This window comes from Orbicella faveolata, unplaced genomic scaffold (assembly GCF_042242905.1).
Source record: "Orbicella faveolata isolate gen_17 unplaced genomic scaffold, um_ofav_v1 contig_14, whole genome shotgun sequence".
Taxonomy (NCBI): Eukaryota; Metazoa; Cnidaria; class Anthozoa; order Scleractinia; family Merulinidae; genus Orbicella; species Orbicella faveolata.
The window spans coordinates 15,855,740-15,879,440 of record NW_028301541.1 but is presented as its reverse complement, the minus strand read 5'-3'; the positions used below and the strand labels follow the sequence as shown (position 1 = coordinate 15,879,440).

General features: G+C 38.5%; 1 pseudogene across 1 annotated transcript in view; it reads left to right on the top strand.

Annotated features, from left to right (window-relative positions):
- Nucleotides 1-23,701, top strand: part of LOC110046813 (usherin-like) — a 260,713-nt pseudogene that overhangs the window by 58,514 nt on the left and 178,498 nt on the right. The window contains exons 7-16 of the transcript XR_016206580.1: nucleotides 138-434; nucleotides 1,468-1,764; nucleotides 2,590-2,886; nucleotides 3,925-4,221; nucleotides 5,930-6,226; nucleotides 7,066-7,362; nucleotides 9,052-9,351; nucleotides 11,286-11,585; nucleotides 12,500-12,796; nucleotides 13,154-13,450. The product of XR_016206580.1 is annotated as an usherin-like (transcript). The remainder of the gene's footprint in view (nucleotides 1-137; nucleotides 435-1,467; nucleotides 1,765-2,589; nucleotides 2,887-3,924; nucleotides 4,222-5,929; nucleotides 6,227-7,065; nucleotides 7,363-9,051; nucleotides 9,352-11,285; nucleotides 11,586-12,499; nucleotides 12,797-13,153; nucleotides 13,451-23,701) is intronic.

The following is a 23,701-nucleotide window of genomic DNA, read 5'->3' as shown; positions in this document are numbered from 1 at the left end:
CACCTCCTTAGCAACGCACGCGAGCGCGCGCATAAATCGGTTAATGGGCCCTTAAGTACCTCTGTAAAGTAAATAATGGTAGTTATGAAGGGTCATTAAACCTTTAGTAAACTTGGTTTTACAATTTTTTTCGTCAGAACCTGATGGTGCTCCACAAAATGTGAGAGGACAGAACAGCAGCTCAACCAGCATCTTAGTCACGTGGGATGAAGTTTCGGCTGAGCAACAGAATGGTATCATCACGGGTTACAACATTACTTACCAGTCACAAACAGAGAATGACAATGGAAGTGTTCAAGTAAATGACTCTGTTCGTCAGACGGAATTGACAAATCTAAAGGAATACGTCAACTACAATATCACAGTGTTTGCATCTACTGAGAAAGGAGATGGAAATGCCAGTGATCCAATTGTTGTTAGAACAGACCAAGATAGTAAGTAATATTTCTTATCACGATTTTTTGGTGTATGTTTTGGTAATTCCGTAGTTAATAGAGTTTCTTATCAAGCTCTCCTTTTGGTCGTTATGGTAATTTTTGATTCATGCCATTTCACTAAGAGACTTCGGTACTCTGGTCGGACGAAGTGACATGTTAAAGTTTTTTATAGGTTTAAGTAACTGACTACATTGTAGAACGCTAGAGATGTTTGGTATTCAGTTTTAATGGAAAGTTGTGCAAGTCTTGAGAACACACAGCTCAGTAGTTGTTGTTTGTACTTTATTTGTTTTGAGATTTAATGAGCATGCCGAAGGAATTCTAAGTCATATGGACGCAAAGAAAATACTGATACCTTAACTGGAAAAAACGCAGATTATATCTGATGTTGTAAGTAATAACCTTCAGGTTATCGTTCTGGTACAGTACGTTTTCTTTTACGTCCAGTACGGTCCAGATTTTCCTATCCGGACCTGAGTATGGATCACTCCTAAATTTCCAACTTTGACAACTTTTCAAGCTTTTTGTTACACTGCAGAACAACGTAAACTGGAAGCATTCGACACTTAGGCAACTTTTCAAGCTTTTTTATCCTTTTTTGTGCCCGGAATGTCTAACACTTGCGTACGCCAGATTTGAACTGAACTGCTTTAATTAGAACTAAACACGAAAGTTTCTTTCAAAGCAATACCGTAGATAAGAAATAAACACGTTGACGTTATTTGCCGGCCTTGGTCATTCCCTATTGGGAAACATTGAGTAAGGCCCGATGCCGCATACTCAAGACCTCGTGCACAGTTTTTTGTTTTTCCAATACGGACCTCCCGGCCTGCAAATAGCATATATATACACAATGCATTATTTGTTAGTCATGGTAAATGTTCACGATACACAAAGAAACTAATGTTGAAAAGAATTACATGTATGACAAGTGTAAACTAAACAAACAGGTAGTCAGCATTGTGTAACTAGGTACTAAGTCCCAGCCACTTTCGTTACAATATAACTCAACTTTTAAATTCTATATCAGAACCTGCTGGTCCTCCACAAAATGTACAAGGACAGAACAGCAGCTCAACCAGCATCTTAGTTATATGGGAGGAAGTTCCAGCTGAACAACAGAATGGTATCATCACGGGTTACACCATTACTTACAAGTCACAAACAGAGAATGACAATGGAAGTGTTGAAGTAAATGGCTCTGTTCGTCAGAAAGAATTGACAAATCTAAAGGAGTATGTGAACTACAATATTACAGTGCTTGCATCTACTGTGAAAGGAGATGGACCAGCAAGTGATCCAATTGTTGTTAGAACAGACCAAGATAGTAAGTAACTTTTTTTTATCAGGTTTTTTTGGGGATGTTTTGGTAATTTCGTAGGTTATCAAGCTCTTCTTTTTGTCGTGGTGGTAGTTTTGACAGAGTCATGCCATTTCACTAAGAGACTTTGGGACTCTGGTCTGTAGAGGTTGCGTGTGAAAGTTTTCTGCAGGTAGACTACTCTACTAGAGATGGGTTGTATTCAAAAATGATGGAAGGTTTTCAAGTCTTGAGAGCACAGAACTCGGTAGTTGTCGGGAGACTTTAATTTAATGAATAAGGAATTTAAGTAGTATCGAAGCAAAGATTCATCATCTGGAAAAAATGTACAGATTCTGATTTTTTGATCAAAAGAGAGTTGCTAAAGCAAAGAAATGAAAAAATTACTGAAAGATTTAATACTCGACGTTTCGGTGTCATCATGACGCAGTGATCAAAAGAAAATAAGTGCAAGAAAGCGAGTATTTAAGTCGGGTAGAGCTTAAAATTGACATTCTAATTAGATGGCTATGTTAATTGTCAGGTCGAGCTTACTTTTTATGTGCTTTCTCATACTTATTTTGTCTTGATGATGATTCCGAAACGTCCAGTTTTAAATCTTCCACTAATGATGATCTGTAATTGTACGTAATAACTTTCACATTATCTTTCTGATACGTTTTCCCTTTTTATGTGCTCGTGGTAAATGTTCACGATACCCAAGGAAACTAATGTTGAAAAGGCTTTTGACAAGTATGGAGAAATCAAACAGGTTGTCAGCAATGTCTTACTGGTGACCGATGCCCAGTCACATTCGTTACAATATAACTCAACTTTTAACTTCTATATCAGAACCTGCTGGTCCTCCACAAAATGTACAAGGACAGAACAGCAGCTCAACCAGCATCTTAGTTATATGGGAGGAAGTTCCAGCTGAACAACAGAATGGTATCATCACGGGTTACAACATTACTTATCACTCACAAACAGAAAATGACAATGGAAGTGTTCAAGTAAATGACTCTCTTCGTCAGACGGAATTGACAAATCTAAAGGAATACGTCAACTACAATATCACAGTGTTTGCATCTACTGTGAAAGGAGATGGACCAGCCAGTGATCCAATTGTTGTTAGAACAGACCAAGATAGTAAGTAACATTTCTTATCACGATTTTTTGGTGTATGTTTTGGTAATTCCGTAGTTAATAGAGTTTCCTATCAAGCTCTCCTTTTGGTTGTTATGGTAATTTTCGATTCATGCCATTTCACTAAGAGACTTAGGGACTCTGGTCGGACGAAGTGACATGTTAAAGTTTTTTATAGGTTTAAGTAACTGATTACATTGTAGAACGCTAGAGATGTTTGGTATTCAGTTTTAATGGAAAGTTGTGCAAGTCTTGAGAACACACAGCTCAGTAGTTGTTGTTTGTACTTCATTTGTTTTGAGATTTAATGAGCATGCCAAAGGAATTCTAAGTCATATGGACGCAAAGAAAATACTGATACCTTAACTGGAAAACTGAAAACGCAGATTATATCTGATGTTGTAAGTAATAACCTTCAGGTTATCGTTCTGGTACAGTACGTTTTCTTTTACGTCCAATACGGTCCAGATTTCCCTATCCGGACCCGAGTATGTATCACTCCTAAATTTCCAACTTTGACAACTTTTCAAGCTTTTTGTTACACTGCAGAACAACGTAAACTGGAAGCATTCAACACTTAGGCAACTTTTCAAGCTTTTTTATCCTTTTTTGTGCCCGGAATGTCTAACACTTGCGTACGCCAGATTTGAACTGAACTGCTTTAATTAGAACTAAACACGAAAGTTTCTTTCAAAGCAATACCGTAGATAAGAAATGAACACGATGACGTTATTTGCCGGCCTTGGTCATTCCCTATTGGGAAACATTGAGTAAGGCCCGATGCCGCATACTCAAGACCTCGTGCACAGTTTTTTGTTTTTCCAATACGGACCTCCCGGCTTGCAAATAGCATATATATACACAATGCATTATTTGTTAGTCATGGTAAATGTTCACGATACACAAAGAAACTAATGTTGAAAAGAATTACATGTATGACAAGTGTAAAATAAACAAACAGGTAGTCAGCATTGTGTAACTAGGTACTAAGTCCCAGCCACTTTCGTTACAATATAACTCAACTTTTAAATTCTATATCAGAACCTGCTGGTCCTCCACAAAATGTACAAGGACAGAACAGCAGCTCAACCAGCATCTTAGTTATATGGGAGGAAGTTCCAGCTGAACAACAGAATGGTATCATCACGGGTTACACCATTACTTACAAGTCACAAACAGAGAATGACAATGGAAATGTTGAAGTAAATGGCTCTGTTCGTCAGATAGAATTGACAAATCTAAAGGAGTATGTGAACTACAATATTACAGTGCTTGCATCTACTGTGAAAGGAGATGGACCAGCAAGTGATCCAATTGTTGTTAGAACAGACCAGGATAGTAAGTAATTTGTATTGTAGTATACGTTTCTTCTGGTTGGATTGGCGGTTTCTTCTTACAGGTTCATGCAGTCATTATAACACTTGATAACTCTTCAGTGGAGATAACCTGTGAATTTTTTCTTCATTATCCTAATAAAATAATTCATGACATGAATGTAATTATCTTAAGAGAAGCTGTCTTGTTGTCACATTTCAGAAAAGTATCTTTTTTTCCTCACCTGTATTTTAGAGTTAATCTATACTGTTTAAGACTGTGAACTCTGTGTTGTCTCAGTACCCATGCTTGATTTCGAAGAAAAGATGTAGTCAATTCCGAAAATTTCATCCGGTATTGTAACACCCTTCGTAGTATCTTTCTAGTAGGTTTCTTCTTTTAACGGTTATTATGTACAGTAGAACCCCGTTAATACGGTGACGCACGGGCCGATAATATTTGACCGGGTTAACGGGGTGGCCGTATTAAGGGGGTAGGGTCAAATTTCATGACTAGTCTAAATTGATTAACCTCTTAACAGAGCTAATAGATATATCACGATCACACCTGTAAACAACTGTTCTTTAATAAGCTCCCGGATTGCAGATATAAATTTTTAAAAATTGAAACTTCAACCGCTACATGCAATATTAACAGTGGAAAGATGAACATTACTGGTTTGAGTGGCCGTGTAAACGGGGTATAATTATAAAGGATTATACAGGTTGGGATTTCAGAATGTGGCCATTGGCCTTATTAACGGGGTGGCCGCATTAACAGGGTTTTCTTATAACAAAATGTATGGTCGGTTCGCCAGGACAAAAAAAGTGGCCGTGATAACGAGGTGACCGTAAGGCGGGGTTCCACTGCATGTACAATTTCCCAGTATATGAAGCAACTAATGTTGGGAAGGCTTATGGTAATAATGAAAATTGGACTGATGTTTGGCGTTAAGATTCTGACTACGAAGACTCAGACTACGGGTGTCATTGAGAAAGAAAATCATAAATGTCTTTTGAAGATGTCAGAAGCGCGCTCTCAATAGCTCATGCCGATGGTTTTCTAGATGATGAAGAGGCTTTGTTTCTTTACGATCACTACCTGCTTATTAATCCACATTGCCATAGTGGGATTATGATCCATTCTATTTAGATGTGAACACATTGCAGATTCCGGCACGTTTCAAGTGCCTACAAGGAACAGTTTGCAGTGGAATGGAAGGACTTTGTTTACAAAAGCACATATTTCAAACGAAGATTGATATTCATCTTTGAAAATCCGTAAAAAAAAAGTGAATTACCTGCTTTCCCCTCCCGTCGACATCCTGCGTGATCTGTTGGTAAACAAACCTATTTTAAAGAACGTGAGTAATCAGAGCCAGAAACACTTCAATATCGGCAACCTTTGCTCTGCTTTCACTCAAATCTATTAGACCTATTGGCTAAAGACTGTTTGACATAAAAATGAAGTTTAGAAATCGATAGAGGGTCGAAATTCAGTAAAAAATACTTACGTTGTCCCCACTACACAAAACAGGGTGACCTCTCCCAGTAGCGAGCGATGAGACGACTACGAATGCCACCTGCCAATGAGCATGTACACTAAACCTCAAACCAGGTCCGCGGCGCATACTACCGTAGTCCGTAGTGACCGTATCTTAAAGTGCTGAATAAAGTACTGAACAACCACTACGTTCGTTGCAATGTAATTCTGCTTTCAATTTCTATATCAGAACCTGATGGTACTCCACAAAATGTAAAAGGACAGAACACAAGCTCAACCAGCATCTCAGTCACGTGGGATGAAGTTCCAGCTGATCAACAGAATGGTATCATCACGGGTTACACCATTACTTACAAGTCACAAACAGAGAATGACAACGGAAATGTTGAAGTAAATGGCTCTGTTCGTCAGACAGAATTGGCAAATCTAAAGGAATATGTGAACTACAATATCACAGTGTTTGCATCTACTGTGAAAGGAGATGGACCAGCAAGTGATCCAATTGTTGTTAGAACAGACCAAGATAGTAAGTAATTTTTTTTTTATCAGGTTGTTTTGGGGATGTTTTGGTAATTTCGTAGTAAGCAGATTTTGTTATCAAGCTCTTCTTTTTGTCGTGGTGGTAGTTTTGACAGATTCATACCATTTCACTTAGAGACTTTGGGACTCTGGTCTGTAGAGGTTGCGTGTGAAAGTTTTCTGCAGGTAGACTACTCTACTAGAGATGGCTTGTATTCAAAAATGATGGAAGGTTTTTAAGTCTTGAGAACACACAACTCGGTAGTTGTCGTGAGACTTTAATTTAATGAATAAGGAATTTAAGTAGTATCGAAGCAAAGATGCGTCATCTGGAAAAAATATACAGATTCTGATTTTTTTGATCAAAAGAGAGTTGCTAAAGCAAAGAAATGAAAAAATTACTGAAAGATTTAATACTCGACGTTTCGGTGTCATCATGACGCAGTGATCAAAAGAAAATAAGTGCAAGAAAGCGAGTATTTAAATCGGGTAGAGCTTAAAATTGACATTCTAATTAGATGGCTATGTTAATTGTCAGGTCGAGCTTACTTTTTATGTGCTTTCTCATACTTATTTTGTCTTGATGATGATTCCGAAACGTCCAGTTTTAAATCTTCCACTAATGATTATCTGTAATTGTAAGTAATAACTTTCACATTATCTTTCTGATACGTTTTCCCTTTTTATGTGCTCGTGGTAAATGTTCACGATACCCAAGGAAACTAATGTTGAAAAGGCTTATGACAAGTATGGAGAAATCAAACAGGTTGTCAGCAATGTCTTACTGGTGACCGATGCCCAGTCACATTCGTTACAATATAACTCAACTTTTAACTTCTATATCAGAACCTGCTGGTGCTCCACAAAATGTACAAGGACAGAACACAAGCTCAACCAGCATCTTAGTCATATGGGATAAAGTTCCAGCTGAACAACAGAATGGTATCATAACGGGTTACACCATTACTTACAAGTCACAAACAGAGAATGACGATGGAAGTGTTCAAGTAAATGGCTCCGTTCGTCAGACGGAATTGACAAATCTAAAGGAGTATGTGAACTACAATATTACAGTGCTTGCATCTACTGTGAAAGGAGATGGACCAGCCAGTGATCCAATTGTTGTTAGAACAGACCAGGATAGTAAGTAGAATACTAACCAAGCGTCCCTAATGGGTCTTAATATTATTTTTCACGGCATCACTTGTTTTATGGTGCGTTTGATTGACCTTAATCCGGAATAGAAATAATTGACTCGGAATGTATTACAATTTTCACCGGTCGCCAGAACTTATGGGGAACCCCTCAGAAAGTATTGTTAAATGTGACCGAAATCGGTTGTAACCATTGATTTCCATACATCAATCGATGAAACCGATAACGGATATCGACGAACGGTTTTCCAACAGCGAATTTTATCGACTGCCCTCCCCGGGTGGAAACTGCTTTTCTCTGCACGCTTTACCTTTTTTACCACCAGCATCTGCCATTTCTATTTCTTGTCTTGCGAAAGGTCAAGACGCGAAGAGGGAATGACGTCATTATTTTGCTTCATTCCAAGGTTTATTCGTTTGTTTTTTGTCTAAATCATTTTTCACTCATGCGTCGTGTTATTATTCCAAGTATTGCGCTACCTTGGGATGAACGCTTGGAATACATTTCACTTGACAGTTTCACCATTAAGCGCTATTTTGGAACCAACAATTTTTATAGCGAGTGTAATTAAAAAATTCTCTTGCGAAACAAAGCTTAATTTTTCTTTACGTAACACTGAACTATAGGCGTACTTACTACACAAAGTCGAATTGTCAACTGCTATAATTCTCGCTTACACAACCAGATAAATTCACTGAAGTCGAATCTTGCATCCTGCTCGCAAATCAAAAGAAAAGAAGAATGCAACAACTAAAACATTACAAGGGCTTAGAAGAACTCTGTGAAAACACAGACGTTTTTTTTTTTATCAAGTTCATTGGATGGAAAATTTCTCCCAATTTTCGGGTTAACCCGTATGAATTTTAAGCCAATCACAGTTTAGCTTAAGTAGCGCCAGAACTACTGCACGAGGTATTAGCTGAGAGGAGCACTCGAGTTTCATTCTATCATGGAATCTGATTGGCCAAGGAGAAACAAAAGTCATGCGTCACAGAAATCGTTTCCTGGCTCGGGTTCGCAGACGTTATTTTTTGGCGGAGACAAGCGACAGCCAGAAATACGCCTGCGTTCGCAGGGTATTATTGCCTAGGCTTTACTATTTACGTCACCTAATTGAATTGACCATGAAAGTCTAGGAGTAAGCCGTACAGGAACTATGCAAGGAGTTATTCCAAAAATTCAATATAGTTTGAAATGTTTCAATTAATTCGAAATCAAGCATACAGAATTTTTTGAATTTAAGATACTGGTATTAGCTCTTTTAAAGCAAGCCTGGATCTTTCTTGCGCAAAATTCAAGCGTTACTGATTTTGAATATTGTTTTGTCTATAATTTCCACGGAAGTATTGAATATCATAAACAATTTATTTTATAGTATTAAGCTTCAATATGTTTCCGATAACTAGTGTAATTTTGAGATTAATCCGATCAAAGTAAGAGAAAAAAAGCTGGTTGAAAATGCTTAGTATGGAGAAAAAACTGTGTCCAGACACCTTAAGAAGTCTTTCAGTTAAACACGTTCTTTTCAAGATTGTGTTTTATTTACGTCAAAGCAATTGTCTCAAAAATGTTATGACATATGATAGAAAAAAGGAAATATATAACTAAAACAAAACATAATTCTTGTTAGCTTGCATTATTGGCTTACAAAAATCTTGTCTCGGACTTGTCTATCAGAACCTGCTGGTGCTCCACGAAATGTACAAGGACGGAACAGCAGCTCAAACAGCATCTTAGTCACGTGGGGTGACGTTCCAGCTGAACAACAGAATGGTATCATCACGGGTTACAACATTACTTACCAGTCACAAACAGAGAATGACAATAACAGTGTTTCAGCTGGTCGTGAAGATCGTCAAAAGGAATTGACCGGTCTAAAGGAGTATGTCAACTACAATATCACAGTGTTTGCATTTACTGTGAAAGGAGATGGACCAGCCAGTGATCCTGTTATTGTTGTTAGAACAGACCAAGATAGTAAGTAATTTATTTTTATCAGGTTTTTTGGGGATGTTTTGGTAACTTGGTAGTGAGTAAGTAATTTTGTCTGTGGGTGTTATGATTGATTCTCTCACTGTAGTGAAACACTCAAGAATACAGTGAATTTATTGTAAAATGTACAGCGATAATATATATAAGTATGTTTTCATGAAAAGTGAGCTGTTCTTTCTGTGACTGTCTGTGTGGCGTCAAATTTTTGAAGGAATACTTGTTGCTTTCTGCTAGTTGTTCTCAAGTCGAATTGCAGATCATCATGCGAATTGGTTAGAAGTTTTTTTAGCGTCCCCGTACGAAGCCCAGTTTGCACGCGGCCAGAATGTGGAAAACGCTCTTCGTACTGGAACGTTTGGTACACAGGTTAGAGGTTTTTCGGGTTTGGGTTAGATTTTGGTTTAGAGTTTTGAGTGTTTTGCAAAATGTCGACTTAATAAACAGAAGTTACAAAACAGAGAGTTACAAGAGAAAAAAAAACTGATAGGATTTTTTGTCTGAAATGAACAAAACAAAAAAAAGCTGATCTGGTTGGGGAATGTTCCGTGATGCAGAAGGAAAGTTATAAACCATTCACTAACCACCGACACCGACTGTTTTTGTATATACCAAACTGGTAGCATCAAATACCCGCAATCCATTTTGCTACACACTAACTCGAGGTTTGGGTAGTAGCCGATCAAACTGCGTGAGAAACACTATCTATTGGTTTGGTACATAGTTATTGGTTTTATTTCAATGTTAATATTGTGGTGGTATTTGCTGTAGGTTTTCCTTCACCCTCCTACCTTTCTCGGGTTTGTTTGATTTAATAGGTAACGGATTTGCGAGCTCAGGGTTCTCAGAACGCTGAGCAATGTTTGTTCAATTTTTAAGTACGAGAGAGAAAAAGCGATGGAGAGAAATATTGCCACAACACCCAAGTGTATACCGATATCGTGCAAGTTTGGAACTCTTCGGTTACTAACCAGGTCATTTGATAAAGCTTGAAGATGTTCCGTAAAAAACTGTTCCTTCTTACCCAAGCAATTTGGTGTTAACGCGTCAACATGACTTCCCTCGAGTCAAAATGTACTAGGCGTTTGGGGATATCGTTGTGGTTTTGTACCCGTAAGCCTGACTGAATATGTTTTGGAAAAATGAACTGTTGAAGGTCAAAATTCCTATCACGTGAAAACTTCTTTATTCTGCTATACCCGTGGTTTAAATGTTGCGAATTCAAAAGCTTTTAAAATCTGGTAGGTTTTCAATTGTCATGAGGAGATCTTTCGAGACAATCGCGACAGCAACAATTTCCTATTTTGCGTTAAAATGAAGCTACTTCTTCCTGCTACTTGTAAATATGAAAAAAATTACTCTTTCGTAACTTTGGAACATTTTGTGGTGGATAATCAAGTCATGGACACGCGGTCTTTTTCCTTTTTTTCTCAAACATTCCATTATGGGGTAGGACTTGATTTTGTAGGATTGCTGACAACTTCATCTTGATAGATCATTCCGAATTTTGAGCAATGGTTTCAAAATCACTTCTGGCGTATTGTTTCTGAAGCATGTACTAGAGTAACACATATATGATAGAGGGGAGGCAATTGTTCACAAACATAATTCACGGTTTTATCATCAACGGATTCAAGTCATGGACGGTGAAACGGTATTAAAGATTAATTAATGTAGAAAAGTGATTACTGAACTTGAAGTACAACTACTTAAAGGCTGACCACAACATATAAAACTAAAGTTCACGCTGTACGTCTTCACGTGGTATTGTGATCGATGGCGCAGAGCTGTGTGGACAAAAAAAGTTTATTGTTAATAACTGACTTATGCATGGGTCTTCTTCACTTCATTTCTTTGCGTATTTTATCCAAGTCACACTCATTACCAAATAAATGTGTTCCAAATATTAATTTCTATACCAGAACCTGACGCTTTTCCACAAAATGTGCGTGGACAGAACAGCAGCTCAACCAGCATCTTAGTCATGTGGACTGAAGCTCCAGCTGATCGACAGAATGGTATCATCACGGGTTACACCATTACTTACAAGTCACAAGCAGAGAATGACAATGGAAATGTTCAAGCTGGTCCTGATGAACGTCAAAAGGAATTAGCAAATCTAAAGGAGTATGTCAACTACAACATAACAGTGTTTGCATCTACTGTCAAAGGAGCTGGACCACCAAGTGATCCTGTTATTGTTGTTAGAACAGACCAGGATAGTAAGTACTTCATCTTGACTGCGTGATACGTACAGTTAAATAACCGGCAACTGAATATTGTTGAACATAACAGTCATAAGACTGACAAACCTGCCTTAGAAATGTTAGATTTGTAGAGAGAGAAAAACAGCAAAAGCCGAAGAAAAACCTTTGGAATTAGGGCCAGAACGAACAACAATGCCGTGTCTAAAGTGGGACCGCATTGGTGATTAGCGAGTTCTTTTACAACTACGCCATCGCTGATGATGGATACTTATTATTCGCTCCTGATTTTTATCGTGTGATAGTTGATTCGGGTTATGCCCTCATCAACTATCACGCGATAGAAATCAAGAGTGAATAATTTTATTGTTTTAGTATAAGTCTACTTGTCTTTCAAAACATCTAAATCCTCTCCACAGACACTTTGGAGATGCAAGGAAGCGCCCGTTTTTTGTTATCAACTGCACACTTCTAGGCTACTCACTATCTACAACAGAATAGGTAGTGAGTAGTCTAGTCAAATAAGTAAACGGCATTCGTGATGGAACGCCAGTAGATTCATACTTTTTAAAACAATACAGAAATGATGCACATTGAAAAATCAACAAGATTGCCGCAAAATAGACAATTTCGTGCATTAATAAGAGGAGTCAAGTAAAGCTTGTCAAACCCTTCCTCAATGCAATGTTGTTTAAGATTAAAAAGCATCCTATTTGTAATAGTAGCATTGTCTTGAGTCATAAAATAAAATCAACTACTTGGAGGCTAATCAAAGTCATTACAGTGTTACAGTCAGTAGCAATTGTTATTCAGAATTAGAAAAATTGTTTAATTTGCTTGATGTACATGGTGTACATGGTGAAGTTCTTGGCTGAAACAGTATTACGTCATGTTAGCAGATAAAAATTTAACACTTTTCACATTCCTTTCAGGACCTAGCGCTCCTCCCCAGGATTTAACATTAAACGACACAACTTCCACTTCACTTTTAGTGAGGTGGAATGAAGTTCCAGCTGCGGACAAGAACGGTATCATTCGTAGTTATACCGTGAGCTACCAGGCGATCAGTTCTTTACTCGTTGAAAACACAACAGTCTATGTTCCTACACGTGAGGTGAATCTAACTGGGCTGATAAAGAATATGAACTACAGCGTCAGTGTTTTGGCGTCTACCGACAAGGGAGATGGACGCTACAGCGATCCCGAATTTTTCGTTACAAACCAAGATGGTGAGTTAGCGTTCAGATTTCCTCGCATTATTTGGGAATAATCATACAAGTAAAGGTGTTCAGAAAAGGTGTAACAAATAAAGGCTAGAGACGCTATATAGTAAGATCTGTTATGGGTTGAAAACACGAAACGCTGGAAAACTTTTAAGGAGTTCAGATAGTTACAGGAAAAAACCCTGGACAAGAATGAAGAGGATAACAAACCGCTTGTAATTTGATTTCTATCTGTTAATTTGTTTGTGATCGTCATTGTCCATTCCCTTGCGGTAGAGATCCGGGCTCTCTTAAACGTTATCTGTATATATCTGTTTAATAGCTGCGATACCATTACTATCAATACCATTATTCTTTGTTCAGTACCTGGTGCTGCTCCTGAGAATGTGAGAGGACACAACACCAGCTCAACTAGTATCTCAGTCACCTGGGGTGAAGTGCCAGCAGATAAACAGCACGGTAAAATCCTTAAATACACTGTCATTTACGAGGAGTCCGAGGGAGATGCGGAGACGATGGTATGGGTTGATTCACCCTCCCGTCAAATTGAGTTAACAGAACTTATAAAGTATACGGTATACAACATCCAGGTGTTAGCTGCAACTTTGAAAGGTGATGGACCACGCAGCAATCCCATCACTGTATGGACGGACCAAGACGGTAAGTACGAGGAAAACAACATTAAATTTTTGGTGCAGAGGTAGGGAGACTCGGTTGGTTTTCAACTCATGCCCTCAACTAAGGTGAAGAGCATGCAGAAAAGTTGGCTATAAGGTTATATTCATGTGCAAATCATTGTCGCCACTAAAAACAAACAATATACAAGTCGATAACAGGTAAGGGTAACAGCCTGTGTGAAAACTTAGTGGCCATCAGGACGGACACACAGTCTTGAACAGGAGAAAACTATTTTACAGGAAAAGTCGTTTTTTGATCATTATCAAAATTTTTAAAGAAAAACAAAATCTTAAGTGGAATGGTATACCATAAAATAGGTACATGGACAATCCCTTTCCCTTCCCATCGGCACTAATAGTAGTTTATCTCAAGATAACAACTGGTATTAACCCTACTTGCACCCAGTTTACAAAAGCTCAAATTTTTGTATGTTGCAGTACCTTCGAAGGCTCCTGTACTTACTTCTGTAAAGGTACTGAGCAGTACTAGTGTCGAGGTGGAATGGCAGCCGGTTCCTAAAGAGTTTACACACGGTATCATTACAAAGTACGTCATATTCTACACAGCTGAGAGAGGGACGGGCGAAAAGGAAGTACCTGCATCGCTTCTGAAAGCGGTCGTAAATGGTCTTAGTCAGTCTACAACATATTCATTTCGAGTTAGGGCTGAAACTGTGAAGGGTGCAGGTCCAAAAAGTGATCCTAAAAGTGCGACTACTGAAGGTAAAGATATATATGCTTTTCATAAACACGGCAAATAGCAATTACCAGAAATTCAGCTGTATAGTAAAGTAGTAAAAGCAAATGAACAATATTATTTTGAAATTGAGCGAAACATCTAAATGGCAGTAATTGACTGAAGTTGGACTGTTCAAACGAAGTGATACAAGCAACACCCGTGGTAGTATTATCCACGATAGAACTGGGTACTATGTCTAAAAATTACTTCAGAGGAGTATGGCCCATATGTGGGATCAACTCTCTCACCTTTCTTCATTGTGCGTTGAATATTGGCTGGGAAAAACTATCAACTTCCAAACGTAAGTTCCTGCCAAAATCAGTTTCACCTTGCCAGATAGTATGTTGACGTTTCAATCAAACTATTATACCTATACCTATATGTTGTTTTTCAGACCCACCGACCGCTCCGACGCCTCCCGATGGCAACATTGGAACAACAGAAGTGTCTGTTCCCTTTAAAACTAAGAAAGAGTTAAGCAATGGCAAACCAGTCAGGTAAGTGTTTTAAAATTTTGCCTTCGGTTGCTCTGTAACGCAGATTGTGCTGGACCTCACTGAGTGTGTAGGGGATTGATCTTGTGGGTTTTTGTACTTCAGCTTACGTCACGATTTTCTATTTTGAAGAAGAAAGTACATAAAGTTTCTAAGACTACCTAGTAGCTTGTTAATTTTTAATTTCAAAGTTAAAAACAAAATTTCAAGAAGCAGTTAAAGTGCACCTAACCCCCAAATTTTTTTTTTCGCTAAAACGAATCTACTTGTTATTTGAAATACCTCTACGAAAAAATTTTTGGATTCGGTTAAATCCTCGATTTTCTGTGCCCCGACGAAATCTCGAAAATAGCGCCAAAACACCGCCATTTTGTTTCACGGCCGAGTTTGAGGAGAATGGGTCCAGCGGCTGTTGTGACGTCTACCCAGGAAGGTCGAATATCTCACGTCCTCTCATTTCCTTCACGATGGTGCAATACACATTCGAAAAGTGCACAGAAATGCCTTCCAGAAGTGCTATCGGCTGTTGCAGCAATATCCCAGATCTAAAAAAAGATATACTGTACAATTTACTGGCGATGATCGGTCCAATAAAGACATACACGATGGTTGATTTTGGTGAACCGAAACGAGCGAACTGAGTCTGTGAGAACCATTGAAGAACTCTCACTTGAATTTGTTCCGCAGACTTTCAAACGCTATTTTCAAAATTTTCTGCTTAAAGCCAACCAGCAATTTGTCGAAATACTACCGACAACCTATGTCTTCCAATCCCGCAGTATTTATAACATAGCCGGCAAAGTTGTGTGATCGATCAAGAAGCGTTACGACCAAATATAGTGATATGTAAGTAGGTCGCAACTGTACGCCGCCAACCAACACTTATTTCTCTTTCGATTTAGATAAAAGTCGAAGATTAATCCTTTAGAATTACATGATAACAAAATTGTTACACTCACAGAGTTTTTCGAAGGTTTGGAAATCAGCAGTGCGACAAACATTCTATGCAATAGTGTCGAAAATATGACCGCGTAACATTCATGTCTGCGGGCCGCTTAGGGAACACATCCCTCTCGCTTATCCGACGAATTTCACTGCAAACTTTGAAAAAAATTTAAACTGGTTATTTGGAGTTACGACTTAAAACGTGCGAAATCGGTAGTTGTATGAAATGTTTTCTTCCCAATTCCGCCTTGCTTCCCGCAGCTTCAAAAATACAGGCTCAAACAATTCTACGATTTTCAATCGATCGAAGCCAGTGTTTTGGAGGTTATCAAGTCTCAAAAACTGCAACGTCGCTCTTACAAACATGAAGCATTCCAGAAAGTAAAACACAAACTGGATTTAATAGAACAACCATACCTTGACAAAATACATTCTCGCAAAGGACAAATGTAAACGGGCTATAAACACGCGTGGGAGTCTTGTGTTTAGGTGACGAAATTACCATCTAAAGCAGTCCTTGAGTTTTCATTCCTGCTTTTCGTTTGCCTGCTCCTCCACTTCGTATCTAGCTTTCCATTCCTAATATACAAGCAGCTCGTCCGCAAAGAAGTCTTCCCTGTCGTCGCTTGAAATATTGCAAATTGTTCTCAAAGCTCTAAGCGGTGAGTTCACATTTGTCGAACGTGCTCGATCGAAGTTTATTTCGGTGTCTTCCGAATCGAAACCTAACTCTGACTCCAGTGACGAAAAAGAAATGATTCTGGAACAAAACTTGGACGTTTTAGTCCCAAAATATATTAGAATGATTTCTTTTGTTTTTCATTTTCTCAAGCAAATACAGAGAGCTGAGTGAGGCGCCATTGTGTTTGGTTCCTGGGTAGACGTCATCAGCAAACGCCGCCCCAGACTCCCTAAAACGCGGTCGCGTAACACTTCAGGTGCGACTTTGAAAGGACACAGAAAATCGAGGATTCAACCAAATTCAAAAATTTTTTCGCGCAAATGCTTCGAATAACAAGTGGATTCGTTTCAGCGAAAAAACATTTTTGGGATTGGGTGCACTTTAAGAGCCACCTTAAATTTTGAATAACTTACGGTAGCGCTGAATTCCCTTCAAGAAAAGCTTGCAAACAGTTGCATCTGAACATGTGATCACAGGAATCCATGACCCATGGGTTCCAGGTGATCCATGATTATTTTGTAAACCAAATGGTTGCGGTTACGAAGCTCGTTTATTAGTTACTGGCACCTAAAACTAAAATTAATGGTGCAGGTTGTAATGTTTCTATAGTAAACCTACTAGGTCAAAACAATGACCAAAACGTGTTCTGCAATGATTGGGCGTTTGTTTGATACCATTATTGTAGGAAACATTGGTAATATAATCTCTTAAAGTATGACTATTATAAAATGCTGGGTACTATTGTAGGCTACCTTATGTGAAAACACCTTAATACACTCTTTTACAGCTTTTATCAAATGATCGTCACACCCTTAACAGATGGACAAAACCCAGGAAAATCATCAGACGAGCAATACGTTAAAGTCATGCGAAATTACGATAACCAAGTGAAAGGAGAACCTTATATTACGGCTGAGTTCGCCAACGATCAGTCACGGACATCATTTCCTGTTGGTGACGGGAAGTATTATTCTAGAGATGGTGTTACTGAAGCTAAGAGAAAGCGCAGAGAAACATCATGTGAGTCAGTTCACAACTAATGGCGTGGCTACTAAAAATAAGGACCGTATACATCCATTTATAAGAATGTATATATTTACTTGAGAGCACGTTGGCTAAAGTTTGAAATTTTAACCCCCAACGTGTAAGTCAAAAACCAATAAAAATTAAAGTTAAAACAAGTTTTTATAGGGAAAAAATGAAATGAAAGCCTAGAACAACAGGTTTTCATAAATGATTTGCTTTGGGATTAAAATTGCTTAGATTTATCAGAGATCGTAATTGGCATAATATACGTTTATTGCAAAGTAGCAAAGTACTATACCCGTATCAAATAGTCTTTCATACTAGCAACGAGCACGTTTCCCCAAGAGAACTTATAGAGATTTATTAGTAGACTTCAAATATATAAAATTCTTCCCGTCTTCAAAGTTTATGCATCCTTTAGAATAACATTTTTGAAACATTTCGAAAACTATGGTGAACTTTGAGAATGTATGACGCCACTGTGACGTAAGATGGTGTCAGAATTTGGACAATCCCCACTTAAAATAAAGAATAATTTATAATATATAAGTGTAATTAGTTGGACGGTTGAAACCGTTTGCTTGTTGGCTTGTTTGTTTTTGTCGTTGTTGTTGTTGTCTTTTGTTTGTTTTGTGTTATTGCGACTTCATTGCCATCATTTCAGTTTCTTCCACCAGCACCTGAAGGGTCCCTTTATCCCTTTAATATATAAAAGTCAAGATACATTTTTCTAGACTCGGGAGGGCTTCATTTCTCTCCTAATAATTCATTTTGGCAGTTCTTATCGGAGTACGCACGGAATTGATTTAATCCCGGGGTGCCCTTCTGTCTTTCCTTTCAGCTTTGAGGTATAAAAACGGAAAGCTTGAAGAAGGCACAAGATACGCGGTCTTTCAACGATCTTTTGCCGAAGATGGTGATTATGAAAATGAGGGATTTATTACGTTTACCACCAAAGATGGGATCCTGACAACAACTTTGGTAATATCAATAGTTGTTGGGTTACTTGTTCTTGTGATCGTGGCTGGTGGGATTGTAATGTGGCGTCGAATGCATCCTAATGGTGAGTTTTAACTTTTTTATCTGTATACAGTTCAACCCCTATTAAACGGCCACCCTCGGGGAAATTGGTATTGGCCGCTTATTGGCTGGCGGGCGGGCGAGCGGGCGGGCGGGCGGGAGGAGAGGCAGGCAGGCAGACAGGCAGGCAGACAGGCAGGCAGACAGGCAGGCAGGAAGGAGGGAAGGAAGGACGATGAGCGAAACAGTTACTATCTATGACATTTCAAAACGAAATAAAATGCAGCATTGAAAAACACGCTGCTCTTTTTTTCTGGTTCTTTCATATTCTAGCAGAGACAAAGTCAGTTTCAAGGAATTCTCAACAAGGTTCCACGCAAGAAATCTTAGAGTTGTCTCCATATAGTCAACCATCCACAGAACCGAGTTACTACAACACTACTCTTAACGAGTTAGAAACTGAAGGGCAATTCACTTATGAAGTTGTTGATGACGTACGTTCTGGCCAGGTTACTCATTATGATGACATTGTTCCACAACAAGAGGACACTTACGCGGAGATCGATCCAGGAGGCCATTACCAGCCATTAAATGTAAACCGTCAGGTTATATACGAAGGGTATGTGAAGCCGAAGCCAATCTTAGGCCGAGCCCCACTGTCAAACTCGTGAGAGTTATTACGATGAGTACGAAGACATATCACTTGCCTTCTGCTTCGTGTGCTGTGCACAAACGACGTAAAAAAAGAAAAGAAAAAAGGGAGCCATATGCACCAGAACTCGGCCACTTACAAATAATGTTAAAAGTAGAAGTGACGGCACTGTCGAAAAAAGTTAAAACGTACTTTCGGTGTGTTATTTGACCTCTAAATCCTTGAATATAGATAGATAGATAGACACCTGTATTTAACAGCAAAAAGTCAAAACGTAAAATTTTAGGGTAGTCCCTTAAGGGAGCTTACAAAGCATCTCTGCTATCAGTAGGAGCCCCGAAGCTATTACCTAACATAGATTACACAATAATAGGAAATATTTAACAAATAAAGAAGCCTAAGTCGTGTATTACACTGTGATAAAACACGACGGGCATTTGAGAACACGAGGAAAATGTGCTAGTGTTTTCTACATTTCTCGAGTGTTCTCGAATGTGCGAAGTGTTTTATCATAGTGTAATACACGGCTTAGGCTTATTTATTTGCTTTGTGATATAGAGGTAATGTGGCGAAGAACAATAAAACACGCTTTTTCTATGTTTTATACTCTGTTATAATAAAGTTTTCATATAACGCGCTCTCTGGCTGGCTGAAACAGCGTGCTTTATCAGAGAACAGAGCAGGGATTGATAACAGTAAGCTGGCTTTTAAATTTTTGCTCCGGAATTTTGCCAAATTTGACCTAAATTAAACATCCCCTGTGATTCAGACAAACTCAGTGGAAACGAGTTCTATGTCTACAGTAAATATGGCTCACGGAAACCACTGTTAGCGACAGTAGAGTGAAAACAGTACTAAAATAACCAGTTTTGCTAGATTCCGGTCGACAAAACAAGTAGCGAAATAAACAAATTCTCAACCCAACCAGTGCTTCGATAAAGACAATTTTTTTACGAAGGCAGAACTTATACTAAAGAAGTAAAACAGCGACAGAAAACAACAATTGAGCTGTCTCTGTTTATGATGAGAAGCTTTATTTTTGTAAAAATGCTCAATTGCTCAAAACAACACTCACATTCAGTGTAGTAACACTCGTTCTCTGGTCATCTCAGCGAAGTGAACCAACGAGTGGTCAGCTCAAAGCTTGCTCTAGATATTCTCCTCTGTGGTCTAAGTAAAACCGGTGGGAGTAGTTTAGCCTGTCTAACTTTTACGCTAGTTCGGGCAATCTTGCTGCAAGCGGCTGCAAGCCGTAAATAACTGTAGCTCCTTTCAAATTCAACTCAGCATTTCGCATTTTCATCCGCAAGCTTTGAGCTCCTGGTTTCGTAATTTCCATTGGAAAAGTGCACGTTTTCATGAGCCACAATACAGACGGATTCCTCTGGACTACAAATCTTTACCTGCCTTTAAATTCTTATTTGAAAATTAACTAAAAAGCGAACTTTGAAGGCATCGTTCCTCTCTCGAAAGTCGCTCGAAACTACTCGAAACTGAAAGCTTTGAAATAGCTGAAGTCCAATTTGTGATTAACAGTTGTCGCTTCGTTAGCCAATCAAATTATTTGAACAATTCCAACAAGGATTGTGATTGGCTTATTTTAGCTTGCCTTGTCAGAGAACAGAGCACGGCTGACGCCACTTTTACTCGTTTGGAAAATAAAGTTTGGTTTGAAAATTCAGCCGAATGCGTGGGGAAATTATTGGATTCTTTATCATAAAACAAATAAAGAAGCCTCGACTGTGCTCTGTTCTGTTGTAAAGCACTGAGGAAGCGGTAGAGCACTCAAGAAAAACACGATTTCGTCTCGTGTTTTCCCCTACACTTCTTTCGTGCTCTACCGCTTCCTGCGTGCTTTACAACAGAACAGAGCACAGTCGAGGCTTCTTTATTTGTTAAATAAAACATGGGTTTTCGACCAATCAGAGCGCCAGGGCCCTATTTATATTATAAACAAAAATAAAAACACATAGACATCTATACACCATATAGAATATTACAACAAACACTGGAAATATGACTTGCCGATATTTCGTCTCTATTTAACAAAGACTTCGTCAGGGCAACTGAACAAGCGATCAGTACCGTTGCAAAAAATACCAAGCGTAATATAAGAGTTTGTAGTGGTAAACGATGGCTGAAATATAAGAGTTTGTATAGAGAATAGAAGATGTCATCGAAATCAATCAATGTATGGGTATTTTACCGAATAAAGACTCTTGAACATTTAATGGTGTCATTCTGGAGAGTTTATAGGAGATTTGAGGAAATTTTGATTTATTTATTTACCCTACGGTGTTATTAATAACAGCGTAGGACAAATAAATCAAAATTCGCTCAAAATTTTCTTTAAACTCTCCAGAATGAGACAAAATGACACCATTGAATGTTCAAGAGTCTTTGTTCGGTAAATTACCCGTACATTGAACGAATTTAATGTCGTCTTCTAATCTCCATACAAACTCTTATATTTCAGCGACAGTTCACCACTACAAAATCTTATATTACGCTTGGACGACCTGTGGATATGTGCTAGTTGATTATACGCAGCAATATGAAAATGCACGCGCGTTATTAAGCGCGCGCGTTACAACACAGACCTAAATGGAATCTAATTGCGCACTAAAACAAGTCCCTGCTCGGGTTACGGCTGCAGAAAAAGTTACCACCATTTAGAATATTGATAAAGGATTTGCGATGGTAGATTTAATTGATAGTCGGTTCGAGATATATTGATAGCCTAAAGCCTGGTACACACTTGTGAAATAAGCATAGCATTAGTGAAATAAGACCAAGCATAAACACAAGGAAAAGAAACATGTTCCATTTTCTTGTCCTGGCGCTCACGATTATTTCACTAGTGTTAAGCTTATCTCACAAGTGTGAACTAGACTTTAGCCACAGAATGCTGGTTTTCCTCTCCTCAGTTATAAGGTAATACAAAGAAGTAATCATGGAATGTGAAAGTTTATATGGTAACTGAAAAGCTCCCCAAACTATGTATTTACTTGCAATTAACTTAGGTAAACATAACGTTTTTTTTTTTTTTTCTGAAAACTAGTACACATTTTCGCGAGGTCAAGCACAAAGTTTCACTTTGTTCGACTGAAGGTCAGTTTCTTCAAGCCTTACAATTAGGAAAGTAATAACATTTGAGGCAGTTTACGCCTTTCTTACGAAAGCGATATCAGAAAAATAATCATATTTAATTCCACAGTGATTGGGAATTTGTCTGAGAACACTATTTTGCTATCAGCCGATAAGGGATTGTACACGCGAACCTCTCGACAACGGCCACCTTAGGTACAGAGGAAAGTAGCCGTTGTAGAAAGGTTGCCGTTGTGGGAAGATAGGAGCGTGATATGACACCTCACACGCGAGGTAGGAATCAAGCCTAGTTGCCTTATATAATAAAAAAAAAACAGAGTTTTTTAGCAACCGTTCGTCAGTCGTTAATTAAATTGCCGTTGTTGAGAGGTTATTTGTCAGGTAAGACGCGTTTTAACGGTTGCCGTGGCCGTGGTAGAGAGGTGCATAATTCGTCTGGATGACCTTGCGGGTAAGTTGCTTTAAGTGCGACCGATTATGCGTCTTAGTGCAAAGACAGGCACAAGACAAATTGTGCGTCGAGACGAGCTACCTGCTTACATGCGTCTTAAACTAGGAAGAGACTAATTCTGTATTCGCTTAAGTTGGCTCAAAACAGTTTCCAGCACTTAGATTTTGATGGGTCGTTATAACCACTCTTTATCACTTGATGCTACAATCATGGTATCAAAAAACTGCCCAATCATTGGTGAACACGTTGTTATTATTTTCGTGACGCAATATGTTACCATAACAACAGTATGATCTTCTAAAAACACCCTTGATTACATATACAGCTCTAGGGGCTTATAATTCAAAAACGGCACGGTGAAACTTTTTTATACTATCAACATTTAATAAGCATGATGAGTAATTAAGGGTGTTTTTAGAAGGTCATACCGTTGCTATGGTAGCCTATTGAGGCACGAAAATGATAACAACGTGTTCACCAATGATTGGGCAGTTTTTTGATACCATGATTGTAGCATCTAGTGATAAAGAGTGGTTATAACGACCTATCAAAATCTAAGTGTTAAAAACTGTTTTGAGCTACCTTAAATGGATCAATCGTCTGTGTGTATAAAAGATGAACATCGGATGAATCTCTTGTTCGGACGGTTAATTAAATATTGGAATTTTATGGATCGGTAAAAGCGCACTGTAGTTATGTGAAAGGAATGCCATTTTCTATTGAAAGTATGTGGCAGGGCTACCATTTCTGTCGAAATATAAATGGGTATGGGTTTTGACCTCGGGGCGGGGCTTCCCTATAGATAACTTTTTTAGTAGTCCCCCTCCGACATTTCGATGTCTAAAAAAGCTGGCTTATCAGAAACCCAATTTGAATTACACAAATTATACAAACCCTTCCTCAAAAGAAGTAGAAAAATATGTTTCCCTCTATCATTGTGATCGAAAACTGGACTATCACCTCAACCTCCTTCGTTTTATCTCTTCTTGCAATTGAGTTTACTGTGGTGCGTCTATCTTCATCTGCTAAGACTCTGCCGCGTCTGAAGAAACGAATGGTATCGTCATTTAAGAAAGGGATATTTAGAGGGCTGATTTCCCCAAAGAAAGGTTGTCTT